Below are 22,042 nucleotides of genomic sequence, written 5' to 3'. Positions count from 1 at the left end.
AAATGAAGGTACCCTTTTTTGGGATAAGAGTTAGAAATAAGAATTTTTATAAGATTTTATATAACAGACAGAAAAGTTTAGTGAATGAATTTGGAAGAAATAAAAGTTTTTAATATTTATTAACTATTTTATAAAATATGGTACCTTAATATCTGTAAAGTGGCACGTGGCCGGAAAGCACCTTTCTTTGCGATTTGAATATTTCAGTAATGATTTTCCATTGTAAATCTTATATACAATTGGTGTCTGCTGTGTTCTTTCTGCCCGCCAATCTTTGGCAGCTGAACGAGCAGAGATTGTGAGCTACACTCCATCTGGTTGCACTGTTGTTGCCAGATCCCAGCCTGTGGTTTTCCCACTTCTGACGTCATTAATCCTCGTTCTTGTAACCCAACGAGATCTGGTATCATTTTGTCCCTCGGACATACTGTTTGGATAGGCCTTTACCAATTTTGTGGTAAATGGTTGGCGATCAAGTGTGTAGATGACATCATACACTACCCGATCTGGTAACAGAGATTCCAGTTAAATCAAGAGTGACTGCCCTGAATTTGACCCTCTAGTGTTAGAGGCTCAAATTTCAGACAGACAAATGACCCAAGGATATACCCAATTATATAAAACTTATAAACCAAAAACTTCCTACCATGCAGAGGGTATTCAAGGAAAATTCCAAGCAAACAGGCTAATGTTAACGAAATAAGATTTTACTTCTGGAATCATATGCTTCAAAGTTTCCTTCCTTGCTATAACTACAGAAACTGGAGAGGTGGTTTGCTCTATTAAAATTCTCTATTAAAATTCTTTAGTAAAAGGTCTCCACCAGGGAATACCCAGTTCTGCAAGCAAACTCTTTCCAAATAAATTTGGACCAAGCTCCAGGCTACTATCTCCCATTCTTAACATATCTGCATTAAGATTAGAGCTTTTTAAGCACCTTCCGCACAAGGTGCAATTGCATGGCAGGCACTCTTGATTTGCCCATTCTTCTTTTGCTTTGAAACAGTTACCAGATCAAACAGTTTCAGGCTGGAAGTACACAATTAAGCAAACTCATCTTTGCCATCCCAGATGTCGAGCAGAGAGCAAAGTACCATTCGATTGTTTGCTTAAGAGTTTCATCGTCTATGGCTTCATCTACACTTTTAACCCATACCACCAAATTGGTTAAGATACTACCCGCCTTGCATTGGCCCTCGTATGGAAGGAGACTATCCAAATGAAATTACTATAATATCGTTAATTCCAATAACTTAAGATCTTTATATAGATAAGCAAAATTGCTTTTTATTGCTTAAGATACTCTACTCTAGTGGTAATAAGCTGGTTATTACTGCAGCCCAAAATACTTTCATTGGATTTAATAAATAATTCAAGAGTCCAAAGTCTTGAATTAGTATAAAAAAGTCTCAAGGTTTTTACTAAACTGTTCCGGGTGTAATTTATTTCTACAACCTTTCCAGGTGCCATTGGATGTCAGTATTTAAAATTTCCAAAGATTTTTTTTTCGCATTATTTTTCACGACCAAATTACAAGAAAAATATTCATTACTCCAAACTTGCAAGAAGCCTGGTAAGGTTTCCTTACTGTTTGGGACTGAGGAGTGTCCAAGATAGCCAGACGACGTTGTAGTTACTGTACCAACTCAAATGAGAGTAGTTGACACTACTAAAAGTTGAATAGAATATAGTCCTTTAACCTCAGGTGGTCATAGATCTTAAGTACATTATACACAAAGGAATCATAATACTAATAAGTAGTTAGATTTTTTTATTTGACTTCATTTAATTATAAAAAATAACCTCAGGTGGTCATAGATCTTAAGTACATTATACACAAAGGAATCATAATACTAATAAGTAGTTAGATTTTTTTATTTGACTTCATTTAATTATAAAAAATATTTATGAGCTCCTGAAAGTTTACATTTAAAGTACTAGTAAATCTTGTTTAAAGACTACTAATACTTTACTTTCTTACCTAATATACATAGTAATCCAGACTAAGCCTCCTACTAGTTTCAACGTTCGGACTAGCCAAGTCTCATGCCTCATTCTGGAATCAGTCTCCAGCCTAAAATTACTAGTCATAATATCAAATACATTGGATATGGTGAATATCCAATACATTGGATATGGTGCAAAGCCTCCTACTAGTTTCAACTTTCGGACCAGCCAAGTTTTATGTCTCACTCTCGAGTCACGTCAATAATTTAGAATTACATAACTAATGTCCAATACATAAGATTCCATGCAAAGCCTCCTACTCATTTAAACTTTCGGACTTGCCAAGCATGGCGGTGCCGACGCTCTCATCATGAATTACAAAACTAGTTCTTGATTATGTGACAGGTTAATGAAGTTTTAAGTTACATCTAACACAAAGCTCTCTGAATTTACTCTAATCTAAACTTCATAAAGGAATTTATAAAAAAAAAAAAAATGTGCAGTTAACAATGGTTTGAAATTTAGATTTATCGATAAAATATTTATCAAAACTGATCCTAATCATAATACCGATAGGGTCTCAGGAAGGTTAATACTGCAGAGCAGATTTATATTAGCCTTGGAGAGATCAAACTAATTTATATATGAAAGCTACGCGAATTTATTAAAGGAATTTAAAAAGGTTAATACTGCAGAGCAGATTTATATTAGCCTTGGAGAGATCAAACTAATTTATATATGAAAGCTACGCGAATTTATTAAAGGAATTTAAAAGAGACATAATATATGTAATACTTACGTAAATATTAAATTTAAGTAACTTATTGGAACCATTATATTAAGTGAATAGCAAAATCTATGAAACAAACCATGACATTAAACAAACATTACATCCAGAAAGCCCAGTGCAGAAAGAAAAAGCCTACAAAACTTCTAAATTTGAACAAAAATTAACTGGTTTCCGTAATCCCCCAGTTTAAAAATTAACGCCAAAAATTTTACGCAAAAACAAACATTAACCAGTCACTATTCAGTAGCTCATTCCGTCAGGTTTTCCCATTACTAGCAGGTGTAACCAAGAACCTGAACAGTGTTAGTACATCCTACCTTGAATCCCTAACTTCATTTATAGTCCTAAAAATGTTGCAAAATCTTCAAATTTAAATTCCTAAAGAAATCTCTCATGCACCATCTCGCACGCAAACTGAAATTTATGCATTCAAAGATTTTGCAATGAACTAACCTAAACCTTACATAAAACCAGTACAAACATTTAACTGTATTATTGTGGAGTCTCCAAGAACCCTGCGCTAAAGGTAACAGGCAGGGTTGCAATGTTCCCGAAGTAAGGATGCATGTATTTAAGAGAGCCTGCCAATCTTAAAACCTTGCAGCCTTTCAGTTCTTTGAAGTCTAGAAGAACACTTCTGAGCATTTGTTGGAAGAATCTGCTACCAATACCCTGTTGAACAAAGTCTGGACCTGAAAAAGAAGTAATAGGTTGTAGTGCAAGGTAAAAAAGCAAGCCGTTAATTACTAATTAATATTCCAAGTTCTAAATTCAGAGATTTATTTCAAATATAACCTGGAAGTAATAATTTCCTATTAAAATCAAGTAACCATGATATCCAAACAGTTTTCCCGATTAACCAACAATTTTCCTAGTTTAATATCTATAATTCTAATTACCTGTATAGAAAGTTTAAATAAAAACCAGTAATGATAGGAGGCATGCAACAGAAAATTTTGGGTTACCAAATATTTGATAAAGGATACATCCAAGAGCTTTTCAGTTTCAGGCCTCAAATAGTCTAAACGGCAATGCTATACAACAGCTCCGCCAGCAAGTTATGAAATTTAGGTGCTTTCATTGAAAAGAAGTCCAAGGTTCAGTTGGATATACAAATTAAAACAGGCGCTAGGTTTAAAAGTAGTTTTAAAAACAAATTTTAAACCCACCTGCAAACAAACCAAGTCCCTCGACTGTTATATATCAAATTATTCTTCAGACTGAGCTCTTCCATGTCAAAAATATGATTTCATTACTACAGACTATTCTAAGTAGAAATAAGTCACCAATGTCATAGTTCATTACTAACGATTATTATACTAACGATTATTATCCACATTTTACTTGTGACTGGCATTTTGTAACTAGAATCACGTTACTAAACCAATAAGAAGTCAGTTTTACCAATAAACTGAACCACACTTTACTAAGGACTGGCATTTTAAATTAGAATAACGTGAATAAACCAATAAGGAGACAGTAAACCCAACACTTTTGACACTGCACAAATCTCTACTGCTATTTCTTAGTCTTGAGAACCGTGGAGAATCATGAAACTTCTGGTGCGGTTTCTCATTTACCATCAACTTTGCCTTCAAAGTCTGGATTTTCTCCAAAGTTCTTCTCTAAAGTGTTATTTAAATGATAAAGATTATTCTTTAGCAATATTATGATATCGAAAGAAAGATAAAAGAACTGGCAAGATTCCGGCGTTATTAGCAGCGAAAGTGACAGTATTTGCCCCACCTGTAGTTTCAAGTGGCGACTTTTGGATTAAGAGTATTCGTGTGAAAAAGCACGATTAAAAAAAAAAAAAAAAAAAAAAAAAAAAACTTCCACTAGTAGATTTACAGCCTCAATAGTTGGAAACTCTCCTACATACCGTTGGAGACAAGAGTATTAATTAAAGCTAAGCTTCACAGACTAGGCGCTAAAAGATACTCAATCCTCGGCAAAAGGAATTTGCAATATTGACAAAGCTTACTAGTACTAGAGAAGCATAAAGCCTCATGGAATAAAACTATTTCCCGCCATATTACTGCTTCCCTAATTCTGCAATAAACTTCTGAAATAATGGTAAAATACATATGCAAGATAGATTAAAGTGTTTAACAGTGCAATCGTGGAGACTCCTTATCATTTGCATAAGAATTTCAATAGCATGTAACGTCTATACCGTTGTTTACAGGGTATAGTAAAGTCACGCAACATTATACTGTGGCAGTAGTTTGTTCGATGTAATACATTAGGCATTTTACTTTAAGACCCTAAGACTATGTAGATATATAAGCAGCCTTAACACTAATTTCGTATATGAACACTACAGTTCTGATGGTATTTAAGTACTTCACATCAAAACTAGTTTAAGGAAATAACAGTTCATCTAGGGACTGGATCATAAGCAGCCTTAACACTAATTTCGTATATGAACACTACAGTTCTGATGGTATTTAAGTACTTCACATCAAAACTAGTTTAAGGAAATAACAGTTCATCTAGGGACTGGATCATTAAGTGATGAATTAGAGAAATAGAAAGCTTTCTGAACAGTTTAGAAAGCTCAATATGAATTACACTTATAATAACTCAGGCTCACAAAATTAGCCACCCAACAGAGTCACAAGCAGGTTCACACAAGCCGAGATATTCAAAACCAAACAGTAGAAATTAGAAGTAAAACAACAACTAAGAACTGCTAATTTATCAAGTCTAACCTAACTAATCAAAGAAATTAACAATGTGTATTCACGAAACATACTTACAGCAAATTGAACACCACACAATAGAGAAATATTTGCCTGGGAAAGTTTTCCCCTGCCATGCAGCTGCCTCTGAACAGCTACATGTTAACTCGACGTCGAGTCGGAGAGAACTGACTACCTTGTTTCAGGAGAAGTCAGAGGTAAAGATGTGGACAAATTTCTAAGGAAAAAATAGAAGACAATTGCCCAAAACAGCTATAACAGTTGTATCTTAATTTTCCTCTTTCAAAATCACTTAACCGTCAGTTGCAGTCGTTTTATGGTAATATTTCCCGAATTTTTATATATTCCTATTTTAAACGTACAATTAAAACAAGTGACTAACAACTGAATATATATATATATATATATATATATATATATATATATATATATATATATATATATATATATATATATATATATATTTATATATATATACATACATATATATATATATATATATATATATATATATATATATATATATGTGTGTGTGTATATATATATATATATATATATATATATATATATATATATATATACACATATATATATATATGTATATATATATATATATATATATATATATATATATATATATATATATATAAATGAACAAATCATATTTGAGGTTTTACCGTTCTCCTAATCGAACTTGAATGATTCATAAATAATATTGATCGGTATGTTAAATGCGTATTGAAACATGAATTTAAATATAATTCTATTTTGTTATATATATTCTAGCTCTTTATAATCCCTTTCATTGTAATTATATAGACACACTATTTGTCAATATCATCGTCATCATCTCCTACGCCTTTTGACGCAAAGGGCCTCGATTAAATTCCGCCTACCATCTCTAGCTTGAGCTTTTAAATCAATACGTCTCCATTTATCTTCTCCTACTTCACGCTTCATAGTCTTCAGCCATGTAGTACTTGGTCTCCCAACTCTTCTAGTGCCTTGTGGAGCCCAGTTGAACGTTTGGTGAACTAATCTCTCTTGGGGAGTGCGAAGAGCATGCTCAAACCATCTACATCTGCCCCTCGCCATGATCTCACACACATGGCATTCTAGTTATCTCTCTTATAGTTTTGTTTTTATTCCTCTCCTACCATCTAACTACCAATATTCTCCTGAGGACTTTGTTCTCATATCTACAAAATTTCTTGGATATTGCTTCATTGACATGCAACGACTCATGTCCACACAGTAACAATGATCTCAATAAACTTATATATAGCAGGACTTTTTTATGCAATTTCAGGCGATTTGGTTTCCAGATTTTACTTAACCTAGCCATAGTCTGATTTGCTTTTATCATTTTTTTAATAAATACAAAATATAAACAGCATGTATTAGAGATCAAAGTTCCTATATATCTAAATGATTCCGGCTCATTAATCATTTCTCCTTCCAACGATATTTGATCTTCCCTTGATTCCACCTCATTAATCCTTTCTCTTTAAAATGACATTACATCTTCCCTTAATTCCACCTCATTTGTCATCCCTCCCCCCAATGATATTTCATCTTCCATTGCATAATCAGTTGTCATAATCTCTGTCTTTCCTCTGTTTATCTTGAGTCCAATCTCATGTGATATTTCATGCATTTTGGTAAGGAAGTTTTGCAAGTCCTGTGGTGTTCTGCTAATAAGGAAAGCATCATTAGCATACTCTAGGTCAGCTAATTTCCTGTTACCTATCCAGTCCAATCTTCCTCTGCCATTCCCAACTGTTTTTTGCATTACAAAATCCATGAGGAACATAAACAACATAGGTGACAACATATTCCCTTGAATTACTTCACTTCACTGGAAAGTCATTTGATAGGACTCCACTAAAATTAACTTAGCACTTGTCATGTTCATGAACAGACGATCAAATTTACACGTTTAAGAAGAACTCCATAATAACGCAAGACTCTTCAAAATTGACTGGTGCATACTATCAAAGGACTTTCCATAGTCTAAAAGTGCCATCAAAAATGGATTCTGTAATTTATATAATGCTGTACATGTCTTAAAATGAAAATTGGTCAATACAACTTGTACCTTTTCTAAATCCTGCTTGTTCATCTCTCAGCTTTTCATCAATCTTTCTCTCCAGTCTCTTTAGACGGAGCATACTATATATTTTCATGACAATTGACGAAGTGTTATTCCTCCGTAAACATTGCAATCAGTCGTACCTCGCCTCTTTTTCGCCATTTTCACCAACACTCCTAGCTCCCATTAATCAGGTTTTGCCTCCACGCCACATTCTACAAAATAATCTTGTAAGTATTCTGGGAGTTGCTTCATTACTCAGAATATTTCCATTAGAGGAATATTCAAATAATTCTGCTCAATTTTCTTACCAAAATACCCGCCTCTCTCTCTCTCTCTCTCTCTCTCTCTCTCTCTCTCTCTCTCTCTCTCTCTCTCTCTCTCTCTCTCTCTCTCTCTCTCTCTCTGGAGAAAATTGTTAGAAAATTTAGTTTTTTCCATTATTGAGAGAGATATTAATTTGGCTTCTTCTCTGCTGATTAGATTTGTTACTCAAATTATGATTAAAAGATTTTTGTAGATTTAGTTAAAAAGAACATGAAGGTACCCTTTTTTGGGATAAGAGTTAGAAAACACAAGAATTTTTATAAGATTTTATATAACAGACAGAAAAGTTTAGTGAATGAATTTTGAAGAAATAAAAGTTTTAATATTTAATAACGGTATTTTATAAAATATGGTACCTTTATCTGTAAAGTGGCACGTGGCCGGAAAGCAAATTTCTTTGCGATTTGAATACTTCAGTAATGATTTTCCATTGGAAATCATGTATATACTATTAGTGTGTGCTGTGTTCTTTTTGCCAGCCAATCTTTGGCTGCTGAACGAGGAGAGATTTTGGGCTACACTCCATTTGGTTGCACTGTTGTTGCCAGATCCGTGCCTGTGGTTTTCCCACTTCTGACGTCATTAATCCTCGTTCTCATTACCCAATGAGATCTGGTATCACTGTCCCTCGGGCTTACTCAATAGTGTGGATAGGCCTATACCAATTATGTGGTATATGGTGAGTGATCAAGAGTGTAGATGACGTTATAGACTGCTCGATCTGGTAACAGTGAGAATTCCAGTCAAACCTGAGTGACCGCCCTGAATTTGCCCCTCTGGTGGAAGATGCTCAAATTGCAGACTAATACAAGTGACTCAAGGATATACCCAATCATATAAAACTTAATAAGACCAAAAACGTACTACCATGCATCTGGTATTCAAAGAAAATGCCAAGTAAACAGGCTAATGTTAACGAAGATTTTACTTTTGGAATCTTATGCCTGAAAGTTTCCTTCCTAAATATAACTACAGAAACTGGAAAGATAGTTTGCTCTATTAAAATGCTTTAGTAAAAGGTCTCCACCAGGGACTACCCAGTTGAACAACAAATCAACTTGGACCTACGCCCCAGGCGGCTATCTCCATACTCAACATATCTGCATTAAGATTATAACTAAGTCCATTCCGCACAAGGTGCAAATTCAGGGAGGGAACTCCTAATTTGCCCATTATTCTTCTGATTTGAAACAGTGTTACCATATCAAACAACTTCAGGCTGGGAGTAGACAATCAAGCAAACTCATCTTTGCCAGGCCAGACGTCGAGCAGAGCAAAGTACCCTTCGATGGTTTGCTTAGAGTTTCATCGTCTATGGCTTCATCTACACTTTTAACCCATCCAACAAAATTGACAAATAGGATCTGCCAGACTTGCATTTGCCGTCGTATGGAAGGAGACGATCCAAATGAAATTACCGTAATATCGTTACATTCAGATAAATTAAGATCTTTGTATATAGTTAAGCAAAATAGATTTTTATTGCTAAAGATAAGAGTAGTGATATGCTAGTTATTACCGCAGCCAAAACTATTTACATTGAATTTAGGAGTTCAAAATCCAAAATTATTATATACAAGTCGAAAGGTTTTTACCAAACTGTTCCGGGCGAATTTATTTCCACATACTTTCCAGGTGCCATTGGATGTATGAAACTCCCTTAAAATATCGATAAGATTGTTTCTCCAGACTTTTTTTCAAAAACACACCAAATTACAATAAGAATATCTATTACTCCAAACTTACGAAAAGTTTGGTAATGTCATGCAAGACTGTAGTTTCAGTACCAGCTCATTTTAGAGTAGTTGACACCACTACAAGTTGATAGAATATTGTCCTTTAACTTGAGGTGGTCATATATCTTTGGTCCATATACATACAAGGAATTATAATACTAATAATTGGTTAGTTCTTTTTTTATTTTACTTCATTTAATTATAAGAAATATTTATGAGCTCCTGAAAGTTTACATTTAAAGTACTAGTAAATCTTGTTTAAAGACTACTAATACTTTAGTTTCTTACCCAATATACATAGTAATCCAGACTAAGCCTCCTACTAGTTTCAACTTTCAGACCAGCCAAGTTTTATGTCTCACTCTAGAGTCATGTCAATAATTTAGAATTACATAACTAATGTCCAATACAATAGATTCCACGCAAAGCCTCCTACTCATTTAAACTTTCGGACTTGCCAAGCATGGCGGTGCCGACGCTCTCATCATGAATTACAAAACTAGTTCTTGATTATGTGACAGGTTAATGAAGCTTAAAGTTACATCTAACACAAAGCTTTCTGAATTCTCTCCAATCGAAGATTTATAAAGGGAATTTATAATTGTTTTTAGGTGCAGTTAAAAGTAACAATGATTTGCAAATTGAACTTTACTAAAAACTCTTAAAACTATCCTTTTCACGGGAGATAAGGGAAAGTTTCATTACAATATTGATAGGGTCTCAGGAAGGCTAATACTGCTGGGCAGATTTATATTAGCCTTAGAGAGATCAAAAATAATTTAAACTGAATTAATTTATAATAAAAATATATTATGAGATATTATAATACGTGTACTAATATTTCCGTAGATACCAAATTTAAATAACTTATTGGAACCATTAGATTGAGTAAATGGAAAAATTTTACGCAACAGAAACAATGACATTAAACAAACATTACATCCAGCAAGCCCAGTGCAGAAGAAAAGAGATCTACTAAACTTCCTAAATTTGAACAAAAAAATAACTGGTTTCCATAATCATCCAGTTTAAATAACATAACGCCAAAAAATGTATGCAATCACTTGCATTAACCCGTCACTTCAGTAGCTCATTCAGTCAGGTTTTCCCATTACTAGCAGGGGTAACCGAGAACCTGAACAGTGTTAGTACATCCTACCTTGAATCCCTAACTTCATCCTTAGTTCTAAAAATGTTGCAAAATCTTCAAATTTAAATTCCTAAAGAAACTTCGCATGCACCATCTCGCACGCAAACTGAAATTTATACATTCAAAGATTTTGCAATGAACTAACCTAAACCTTACATAAAACCAGTACAATATTTAACTGTATTATTGTGGAGTCTCCAAGAACCCTGCGCTAAAGGTAACAGGCAGGGTTGTAATGTTCCCGAAGTAAGGATGCATGTATTTAAGAGAGCCTGCCAATCTTTAAAACCTTGCAGCCTTTCGGTTCTTTGAAGTCTAGAAGAACACTTCTGAGCATTTGTTGGAAGAATCTGCTACCAATACCCTGTTGAACAAAGTCTGGACCTGAAAAAGAAGTAATAGGTTGTAGTGCAAGGTCAAAGAGAGAGCTGTTAATTACTAATTAAAATACTAAGATCTAAGTTCGGTGATTTATTTCAAACATGACCTGGAAGTAATAATTTCCTATTAAAATTAAATAACCATAATGTCGATAAAAGAAATTTTCCCGATATACCGAGAATTGCCCTAGTTAAATGTTATAATTTTAATTATCTATATAGTATGTTTAAATGAATACCAGTAATAGTAGTAGGCATGTAACAATTTTGGGTAGCCAAATATTTAATAAAGGTTGCATTTAAATAGTCTATAAACGGCAATTCTATACAAGAGCTCCGCCAACAAGTCATGAAAATTAAGTACTTTCACTAAAAAGATGAAGTTAAAGGTTCAGTTGGATATATAAATCAAAACCGGCTGTAGGTCTAGTAGTAGTTTAAAGAAAAATTTTAAATCCACCTGCAAACATAGTCCCTCGAATATTATATATCTTAAATTACTATTCAGAATGAGCCCTTTCATGTTAAAACACATTGCCATTACTACAGACTATTCTACGTAGAAATAAGTCACCAAAATGTCCTAGTTCATAACAAAAAATTATTATCCATTTTACTTGGGAGTAGAATTTTAAAACAAGAATTAGGAGACTAAACTAATAAGGCGACAGTTTTACTAATAAACTGGACCAATTTTACTTGGGACTGGCATCTTAAAACTAGAATTAGGCGACTAAACCAATAAGGCAACAGTTTTACTAATAAACCGAACAATTTGTTGACACTACATACAATCTCTACAGCTATTTTTTCAGTATTGAGTGTCGTGGAGGATCTTGAAAAAACTTCTGTGCGGTTTCTCGTTTACCAGCTACTTTAAAATCAAAATCAGTGGATATGAAAAGTCTTCTGGGGCAGTTCCTCATTTACCATCTACTTTGACATCAAAATCAGGATTTTCTCCCAACTTATTCTCTCAAGTGTTAATTGAATGCCATAACATGGCTCTAATTAAGTAAGAACCCGTGAAAGAATAGCAAAGTACATATAAAAGATAGATGAGAGAGTTTTAACAGTATAATGGTCAAGACTGGAGTTTCAAACCTTATCATTTGCATAGGAATTTCAATAGCATGTGGAGTCCATACCGGAGTTTAGAGATTGAAGCTAAATTAAAGTCGAATTGTGGCAGTAGTAAAGGCAAAAAATATTATAAAAATTTTAAGACCCTAAAAATAAGTAGATATATAAATCCCCTAAAGTCTTATTTAGTATATGAACTACACACAGTTCTGATGGTATTTTAAGCACTATTTTCACCAGGACGGGTTTAAGGAATTAACAGATTAGTCAGCGATTGATATTAGAGAATAATTGTCTGGATAATTAGGTAACGAATTTGAAATGGAAAACGTTCTGAACAGTTTAGAAAGAATCAAGAGTTAATATGAAATAATTGCACTTATAAAATCAAACTCACAAAATGAGGAACCCAACAGATTCACAACAAGGTTCACACAAGCCGAGACAATACCAAAAAGTTATAATAATTAGGCACATCAACTAAAGACTACTAATTTATAAAGCTTTTCTAATCAATGAAATACACAATGTGCATTCACAAAATATACTTACAGCAAATAGAACACCACACAATAGAGAAATATTTGCCTGGGAAAGTTTTCCCCTGCCATGCAGCTGACTCTAAGTCAACTACATGTTAACTCGAAGTCGAGTCAGGGAGAACTGACTACCTCATTTTAGGAGAAGTCGTAGGTAAAGATATGGAAAAATTTCCAAAGAAAAAATAGAAGACAATTGCCCAAAACAGCTATAACAGTTGTATCTTAATTTTCATCTTTCAAAATCACTTAACCACTAGTTGCATCCGTTTCATTGTTATATTTTCTGAATGTTATTATTTTGAATATATGAGTAAAACAGTGACTCAAAATGAAAATATAGATATAAACAAAATATCAAAAGAGTCCTATTTGAAATTTTATCGTTTGCCTAATCGAACTTGAATGATTCACAAATAATATTGATCGGTATGTTAAATGCGTATTGAAACATGAATTTAAATATAATTTTATTTTGTTATATATATTATAGCCATTATAATCCATTTCATTGTAATTATATAGACACACTATCTATCAATATCATCGTCATCATCTCCTACGCATATTGACGCAATGGGCCTCGGTTAGATTTTGCCTACCATCTCTATCTTGAGATTTTAAATCAATACGTCTTCATTCATCTTTTACATCACGCTTCATAGGACTGGCTCTCACAACTCTTCTAGTGTCCTGTGGAGCCCAGCTCAACTTTTGGTGAACTAATCTCTATTGGGGAGTGCGAGCGCATGCTCAAACCATCTACATCTGCCTCTCACCATGATCTCATACACATATGGCATTCTAGTAATCTCTCTTATAGTTTTGTTTCTAATCCTCTCCTACCATCTAACTACCAATATTCTCCTTAGGACTTTGTTCTCAAATCTACAGAATCTGTTTGATATTGCTTCATTGTCATGCAACGACTCATGTCAACCCAGTAACAACGATCTCAATAAGCTGATATATAGCATAATTTTTATATGTAATTTCAGGTGATTTCATATCCAGATTTTACTTAACCTAGCCATAGTCTGGTTTACTTTTATCAATCTTTCATTAAATACAAAATATAAAGACCACGTATTGGAGATCAAAGTTACTAAATATCTAAATGATTCCACCTCATTAATCAATTCTCCTTCCAATGATATTTGATCTTCCCTTAATTCCACCTCATTAACCCTTTCTCTTTAAAATGACATTTCATCTTCCCTTAATTCCACCTCATTAATCATCCCTCCTTCCAATGATATTTCATCTTTCATTGCATAATCCGTTGTCATTATCTCTGTCTTTCCTCTATTTATCTTGATCCCAACCTCGTGTGATATTTCATGCATTCTGGTAAGGAAGTTTTGCAAGTCCAGTGGTGTTCTGTAATAAGGAAAGCATCATTAGCATACTCTAGGTCAGCTAATTTCCTGTTACCAATCCATTCCAATATTCTGCCATTTCCAACTGTTCTCTGCATTACAAAATCCATAAGGAGCATAAACAGCATAGGTGACAACGTATTCCCTAAAGTACTTCACTGTTCACTAACATTATTTTGCACTTATCATGCTCATGAACAGACGATCAAATTTACATGTTTAAGAGGAACTCCATAATAACTCAAGACTCCTCAAAATTGTCTGGTGCCTACTATTAAAGGGCTTTTCATAGTCCAAAAGTGCCATCAAAAATGGATTCTATATTTTACATATTACTGTACATGTCTTAATTGGTCAGTACAACTTATACCTTTTCTAAATCCTGCTTTTTCATCAATCTTTCTCTCTAGTCTCTTTAGAAGGAACATATTATATATTGTCATGATAACTGACGTAAGTGTGATGCCTATGAAAATATTGCAATCAGTCACACCTCTTTTTTACTATTTTCACCAACACTGCTAGCTCCCATTCATCAGGTTTGCCTCCATGCCATATTCTACAAAATAATTTTGTAAGTATTCTGGGAGTTGTATCATTACTCAGTATATTTCAATTTGAGGCATATTCACATAATTCTGCTAATTTTTCTTACCAAAATACCTCACTCCCTCTCTCTCTATGCCCATAATTCAGGATTTTTCAAGCAATTTCTCCAATTGCCAATTTTAGTAGTTTGAAAATCTAGTTTTTTCATTACTGATAAGAGATATTAATTTGGCTTCTTCTCTACTGATTATAATTGTTACTCAAATTATGATTAAACAAGTGATGTAGATTTATATAATAAAAAGAACATGAAGGTACCATTTTTAGGATACGAGTTAGTAAACCAATAAGATTTTTTATAGGATTTTATATAACAGAAAAGTTTAGTGAAAGAATTTGGAAGAAATAAAAGTCTATTAATGGTATTTTATAAAATATGGTACCTTAATATCTGCAAAGTGGCACGTGGCCGGAAAGTCCCTTTCTTTGCAATTTGAATACTTTAGTAATGATTTTCCATTGGAAATAATGTATATACTATTGGTGTCTTCTGTGTTCTTTTTGCCCGCCAATCTTTGTCAGCTGATCGAGCATAGATTGTGGGCTACACTCCATCTGGTTGCACTGTTGTTGCCAGATCCGTGCCTGTGGTTTTCCCACTTCTGACGTCATTAATCCTCGTTCTTGTAACCCAACGAGATCTGGTATCACTTTGTCCCTCGGACTTACTCTGTAGTTTGGATAGGCCTTTACCAATTATGTGGTATATGGTTAGTGATCAAGGGTGTAGATGACGTCATACACTACTCTATCTGGTAAGAGATTCTAGTCAAATCAAGAGTGACCGCCCTGAATTTGCCCCTGTAGTGTTAGACGCTCAAATTTCATTCAAGACAAATGACCCAAGGATATACCCAATTATATAAAACTTATAAAAGAAAAACTTGCTACCATGCAGATGGTACTCAAGGAAAATGCCAAGTAAACAGGTTAATGTTAACCAAATAAGATTTTACTTTTGGAATCATATGCCTGAAAGTTTCCTTCCTTGCTATAACTACAGAAACTGGAGAGAGAGTTTGCTCTTATAAAAATGCTTTAGTAAAAGGTCTCCACCAGGGACTACCCAGTTGAAAAATCAAACTCTTTCCCAAGCAATTTGGACCCACGCTCCAGGTGACTATCTCCATTCTCTGCTTAATCACCGTTTTTCTCAACATAACTGCATTAAGAAGAAACATTTCTAAATCTCTTCCGCACAGGCTGCAAATGCAGGGCGGGCACTCCTGATTTGCCCATTATTCTGTTGCTTTGAAACACTTACCAGATCAAACCGTTTCAGGCTGGAACTAGACGATCAGGCGAACTCATGACTTTACCAGGCCATATGTCGAGCAGAGAACAAAGTACCCTTCGATGGTTTACCCGAGTTTAATCGTCTATGGCTTCATCTACAGTCTTCGTAACCCATACAACAAAATTTAGTGACTGCCCGCCTTTCATTTGCCATCGTATGGAAGGGGACTGTCCAAATTAAATTACAATAACAGTTACATTCCGATAAATTAAGATTCTTAATATAGAGCCAAGCAAAATTGCTTTTTATTGCTAAAGATACAACAATGGTAATAATCTGGTTATTACTGCAGCCCAACCTATTTTCATTGGATTCAAAATGAAATCTTAAAGAGTTCAAAAGCCTTATAATTATATGAAAGTCGAAAGGTTTTTAACAACCGGTTCCGGGTGTATTTCCACAACATTTCCAGGTGCCATTGAATGTATGAAACTCCCTTAAAATTGATAAATCGAGATTTTTTTTATCCCCAGACTTTTTTCAAGAACACGCCAAATTACATTAAAATTATTTATTACTCAAAACTTACGAAAAGTTTGGTAATGTTTCCGTATAGTTTGGGGACGAGGAGTCATTCAAGATGTCCAAACGGGGCTTAGTTTCTGTACCAACACATTTGAGATGGTTGACTCTTACTTAAAGTTTAGAATATTATACTTTAACCTTAAGTGGACATAGATCTTTGGGCCATTATACACACAAGGAATCATGATACTAGTAAGTGGTTAGTTTTTTTTTTATTTGACTTCACTTATTTATAAAAAATATTTATGAGCTCCTGAAAGTTTACAATAAAAGTACTAGTAAATCTTGTTTAAATACATACTTTTTCTTCTTACCTAATATACATTGTAAATCAGACTTAAAGTCCTGTCCACACGATCGAGCATGCAAGACGGGAAAACAGTGATACCAGGGCACAATAGTTGGTGAAAATGAGTGTTGATGAAGTCGGAAGCGGTTAAAGTAAAGGCAGTGATCTGGCAAAAATGTATAATACCAGATCCGTCTGTGGGTTTCCCCGCTTCTGACATCATTAACCCTCATCCTTACTAACTACTGTGGTCTGGTATCACTGTTTGCCCGTCGGGCATGCTCGATTGTGTGGACAAGGCTCAGGCCTCCTACTAGTTTCAACTTTCGGATTAGCCAGGTCTCATGACATATTCTGGAAAATTACTCTAACCTAGAATTACTAGTCAAGATATCCAATACATTGGATATGGTGCAAAGCCTCCTACTAGTTTAAACTTTCGGAACAGCAAAGATTCAGTCATCACTTGCGCCTTGTCTCTAATTTAGACTTACATAATTAACATCCAATGATTTGGACGTGATGCAAAGCTTCCTACTAGTTTCAAACTTTCGGACTAGCTAAGCCTGGTGTTACAATTCTCCTACCTAGAATTACAACACAGATCTTTATTAGGTGACAGGTTAATGAAGATTAACGTTACATCTTCCACAAAGCTTTCTGAATAATCACCAATCGAAGATATATAAAGTTAAAAATATGTTGTGCAGTTAAAAGAGCAAAATTACTATCAAAATACCTATAAACTAAATTTAGACAAAAAAATCTGCTAAAACTGATCCTTTACACAGGGGGTAAGGGAAAGTTTCATCATAATACCAAAAGGGTCTCAAGAAGGCTAATACTGATGCGCAGATTTATATGAGCCTTAGAGAGATGAAAATTTATATATGAAAACTACGCGAGTTTATAAAAAAATTAAAGGAGACATTATAATGCACGTAATACTGTCGTAGATATTAAATTTGAATAACTTATTGGAACCATTATATTGAGTAAATAGAAAAATTTATGCAACAGAAACAATGACATTAAACATTGAACAAACATTACATCCAGAAGGCCCAGTGCAGAAAGAGAAATATACAAAACTTCTAAATTTGAACAAAAATCAACTGGTTTCCGTAATCGCCCAGTTTTAAAATTTACGCCAAAAAATCGCCCAGTTTTAAAATTTACGCCAAAAAATTTATACAAAAACTAACATTAACCAGTCACTATTCAGTAGCTCATTCATTCAGGTTTTCCCATTACTAGCAGGGGTAACCGAGAACCTGAACAGTGTTAGTACATACTACCTTGAATCCCTAACTTCATCCTTAGTCCTAAAAATGTTGCAAAATCTTAAAATTTAAATTCCTAAAGAAATTTCGCATGCACCATCTCGCACGCAAACTGAAATTTATACATTCAAAGATTTTGCAATGAACTAACCTAAACCTTACATAAAACCAGTACAAACAGACTGTATTATTGTGGAGTCTCCAAGAACCCTGCGCTAAAGGTAACAGGGAGGGTTGCAATGTTCCCGAAGTAAGGATGCATGTATTTAGGAGAGCCTGCCAATCTTTAAAACCTTGCAACCTTTCGGTTCTTTGAAGTCTAGAAGAACACTTCTGAGCATTTGTTGGAAGAATCTGCTACCAATACTCTGTTGAACAAAGTCTGGACCTGAAAAAAGATATAGGTTGTAGTGAAAGGTCAAATCAATAGGTTGTAGTGAAAGGTCATAAATCAACCCGTTAATTACCAATTGAAATACTTCAAATTAAGCGATTTATCTCAAACATGACCTGGAAGTATTTTCCTATTAAAAGTAAATCACCATAATGTCAATAAGCGAAATTTTTCCATTATACCGAAAATTGCACTAGTTTAATATGCTAAAATTCTAATTATCAATATAGAATATTTAAACAAATACTAGTAATAGTAGTAGGCATGTAACAATATTTTGGGCTACCAAATATCTAATAAAGGATGCATCCAAGAGCTTTTCAGTTTTAGGCTTCAAATAGCCTAAACGGCAAATCTATAAAACAGCTCCGCCAGCAAGTTATGAAATTTATGTGCTTTCATTGAAAAGATGAAGTCCCAGGTTCAGTTGGATATATAAATGAAAACCGGCGCTAGGTCTAAATGGTTTAAAAATAAGTATTAAACCCACCTCCAACCAAACCAAGTCCCTCGACTACTATATATCTCAAATTAATCTTCAGACTCGAGCTATCAAGTTAAAAACAGATTATGTCATTACTACAGACTAGTCTACATATAAATAAGGTCACCAAAAGTCATCGTTCATAACCAATAATGATTATTCACATTTTACTTGGGACGCATTTTAAAACTAGAATCACGTGACTAAACCAATAAGGCAATAGTTTCACTAATACACCGAACTAAATTTTAATTAGGACTGGCATTTTAAAACTAAATCACGTGAATAAACCAATAAGGCGACAGTTTTACTAGGAAACTGAACACTTCTGACACTGCACCCAAATCTCTACCACTATTTTTAAGTCTTGAGAGCCGTAGAGGATTATGAAACGTCTGGTGCGGTTTATCATTTACCATCTACTGACATCAAAGTCTGGATTTTCTCCCAAGTTCTTGTCTAAAGTGTTATTCAAATTATAAAGATTTTTTTATCATTATGATATCATCGAAAGAATGATAAAGTATTGTCAAGATTACGGTGTTACTAGCAGCGAAAGTGACACTATTTGTCCCACCTGTGGTTCCAAGTGCCTAAATTTCTATTAAAAAAGCATTTCGGTGTGACAAAAAGCAAGATTCATTAAAAAACTAATGAAAATGGTGTACTTTTAATAGTAGCAAGGCTATTTTAATGGATTTACCGTCCAAATAATAGGAAGCTCACCTACATACCGTTTTGGACAAAATTGATGATCAAAGCTAACTTTCAGAGACTAAGCGCTAAAAGATACTCTATTATAATCTTATGCAAAAGAATTTTGCAATATTGAAAAGCTTACTAGTAAGAGATCCGTAGAAAGACTCATGGAATAAAACTATTTCACGCCTTATTAGGGAGTCTCTAATTCTGCCAGAAAACCCTTGAACTAATGGTCAAGTACATATACATAATTGATGAAAGTGTTTAACAGTGCAATCGTCAAGACTAGAGTTTAATAATTTATTATTTGCATAAATATTTAAATGGCATGTAGATTCTATACTGCAGTTTACAGAGTATCGCTAAAAAGTCCGGCAACATTATACTATAATAGTAGTTTGATCGTTTGTAATAAATTTTGCATTATAACAATTTGAAATAGAAAGCAAGACCCTAGAAATAAGTAAAATATAAAAGCCGCATTAAGACTAATTTAGTATATGAACACTACAGTTCTGATGGTATTTAAGTATTTTTCTCCAAGACTAGATTAAGGAATAATCAGCTTAGCTTTCTGAGAAGCTTAGAAAGCTACATCATATAGTCAAATCAAAAGTTAACTCAATATGAATTAATTGCACTTATAATCAATCAGGCTCACAAAATAAGCCACCAAACAGATTAACGATTCACATCCAGATTCACACAACCCGACACAATCAATACAAAACAGTGAATATTAGATGTAAATCAAACACTACGGTCCGTTAATTTATCACGTCTAACCTAACTAATCAATGAAGTTAACAATGTGTATTCACGAAATATACTTACAGCAAATAGAACACCACACAATAGAGGACTATTTGCCTGGGGAAAGTTTTCCCCTCCCATGCAGCCGACTACTTAGTCAACTACATGTTAACTCGAAGTCGAGTCGGGGAGAACTGACTACCTCTTTTCAGGAGAAATCAGAGGTAAAGATGTTGACAAATTTCCAAGGACAAAATAGAAGACAATTGCCCAAAACAGCTATAACAGTTGTATCTTAATTTTCATCTTTCAAAATCACTTAACCACTAGTTGCAGACGTTTCATTGTTATATTTTCTGAATGTTATTATATTAATATTTTGAATATATGAGTAAAACAGTGACTCAAAATGAAAAAAAAGAGATATAAACAAAATATCAAAAGAGTCCTATTTGAAATTTTATCATTTTCCAAATCAAACTTGAATGATTCACAAATAATATTGATCGGTATGTTAAATGCGTATTGAAACATGAATTTAAATATAATTCTATTTTGTTATATATATATTCTAGCTCTTTATAATCCCTTTTATTGTAATTATATAGACACACTATTTATAAATATCATCGCCATCATCTCCCACGCCTATTGACCCAAAGGGCCTTGGTTAGATTTCGCCTACCATCTCTATCTTGAGCTTTTAAATCAATACGTCTCCATTCATCTTCTACATCATGCTTCATAGTCTTCAACCGTGTAGGACTGGGTCTCCCAACTCTTCTAGTGTCGTGTGGAGCCCAGCTCAACTTTTGGTGAACTAATATCTATTGGGGAGTGTGGAGAGCATGCTCAAACCATCTACATCTGCCCCTCACCATGATCTCATACACATATGACATTCGAATAATCTCTTATAGTTTCGTTTCTAATCCTCTCCTACCATCTACCTACTAATATTCTCCTGAGGACTTTGCTCTCACATCTACAAAATTTGTTGAATATTGTTTCATTGTCATACCACGACTCATGTCCACACAGTAACAACGATCTCAATAAACTGATATATAGCATGATTTTTTTATGTAATTTCAGGTGATTTAATTTCCAGAATTTACTTAACCTAGCCATAGTCTGTTTTGCTTTTATCAATCTTTCATTCAATACAAATTCTGAAGACCACGTATTAGAGATCAGAGTTCCTAAATATCTAAATGATTCCACCTCATTAATCATTTCTCCTTCAAATGATATTTGATATTCCCTTAATTCCACCTCATCAATCATCTCTTCTTCCAATGATATTTCATCTTTCATTGCATAATCCGTTGTCATTATCTCTGTCTTTCCTCTATTTATCTTGAGCCTAACCTCATGTGATATTTCATGCATTCGGGTAAGGAAATTTTCCAAGTCTTGTAGTGTTCTGCTAATAAGGAAAGCATCATAAGCATACTCTAGTTCTGCTAATTTCCTGTTACCAATCCAGTCCAATCTTACCCTACCATTTCCAACTGTTGTCTGCAACACAAAATCCATGAAGAACGTAAACAACATAGGTGACAACGTATTCCCCTG

General features: G+C 34.0%; 3 long non-coding RNA genes across 3 annotated transcripts; 1 reads left to right on the top strand and 2 right to left on the bottom strand.

Annotated features, from left to right (window-relative positions):
• The first annotated feature begins 1,869 nt into the window (after nt 1–1,869).
• Nucleotides 1,870–11,131, top strand: LOC137652436 (uncharacterized). The gene is made up of 3 exons (XR_011046279.1): nt 1,870–2,535; nt 2,630–3,263; nt 10,965–11,131. It is a non-coding gene; the product is annotated as an uncharacterized lncRNA (long non-coding RNA).
• On the bottom strand, nt 10,202–12,888 carry LOC137652440 (uncharacterized). The gene is made up of 2 exons (XR_011046287.1): nt 12,763–12,888; nt 10,202–11,131 (listed from the first exon to the last, which is right to left on the bottom strand). It is a non-coding gene; the product is annotated as an uncharacterized lncRNA (long non-coding RNA).
• Nucleotides 12,889–16,756: 3,868 nt separating this feature from the next.
• On the bottom strand, nt 16,757–20,642 carry LOC137652442 (uncharacterized). The gene is made up of 2 exons (XR_011046289.1): nt 20,546–20,642; nt 16,757–18,519 (listed from the first exon to the last, which is right to left on the bottom strand). It is a non-coding gene; the product is annotated as an uncharacterized lncRNA (long non-coding RNA).
• Between the last annotated feature and the right edge of the window lie 1,400 nt (nt 20,643–22,042).

This window comes from Palaemon carinicauda, chromosome 13 (assembly GCF_036898095.1).
Source record: "Palaemon carinicauda isolate YSFRI2023 chromosome 13, ASM3689809v2, whole genome shotgun sequence".
NCBI lineage: Eukaryota > Metazoa > Arthropoda > Malacostraca > Decapoda > Palaemonidae > Palaemon > Palaemon carinicauda.
The sequence above is the reverse complement of the archived record's forward strand: the minus strand, read 5'-3'. Positions and strand labels throughout refer to the sequence as shown.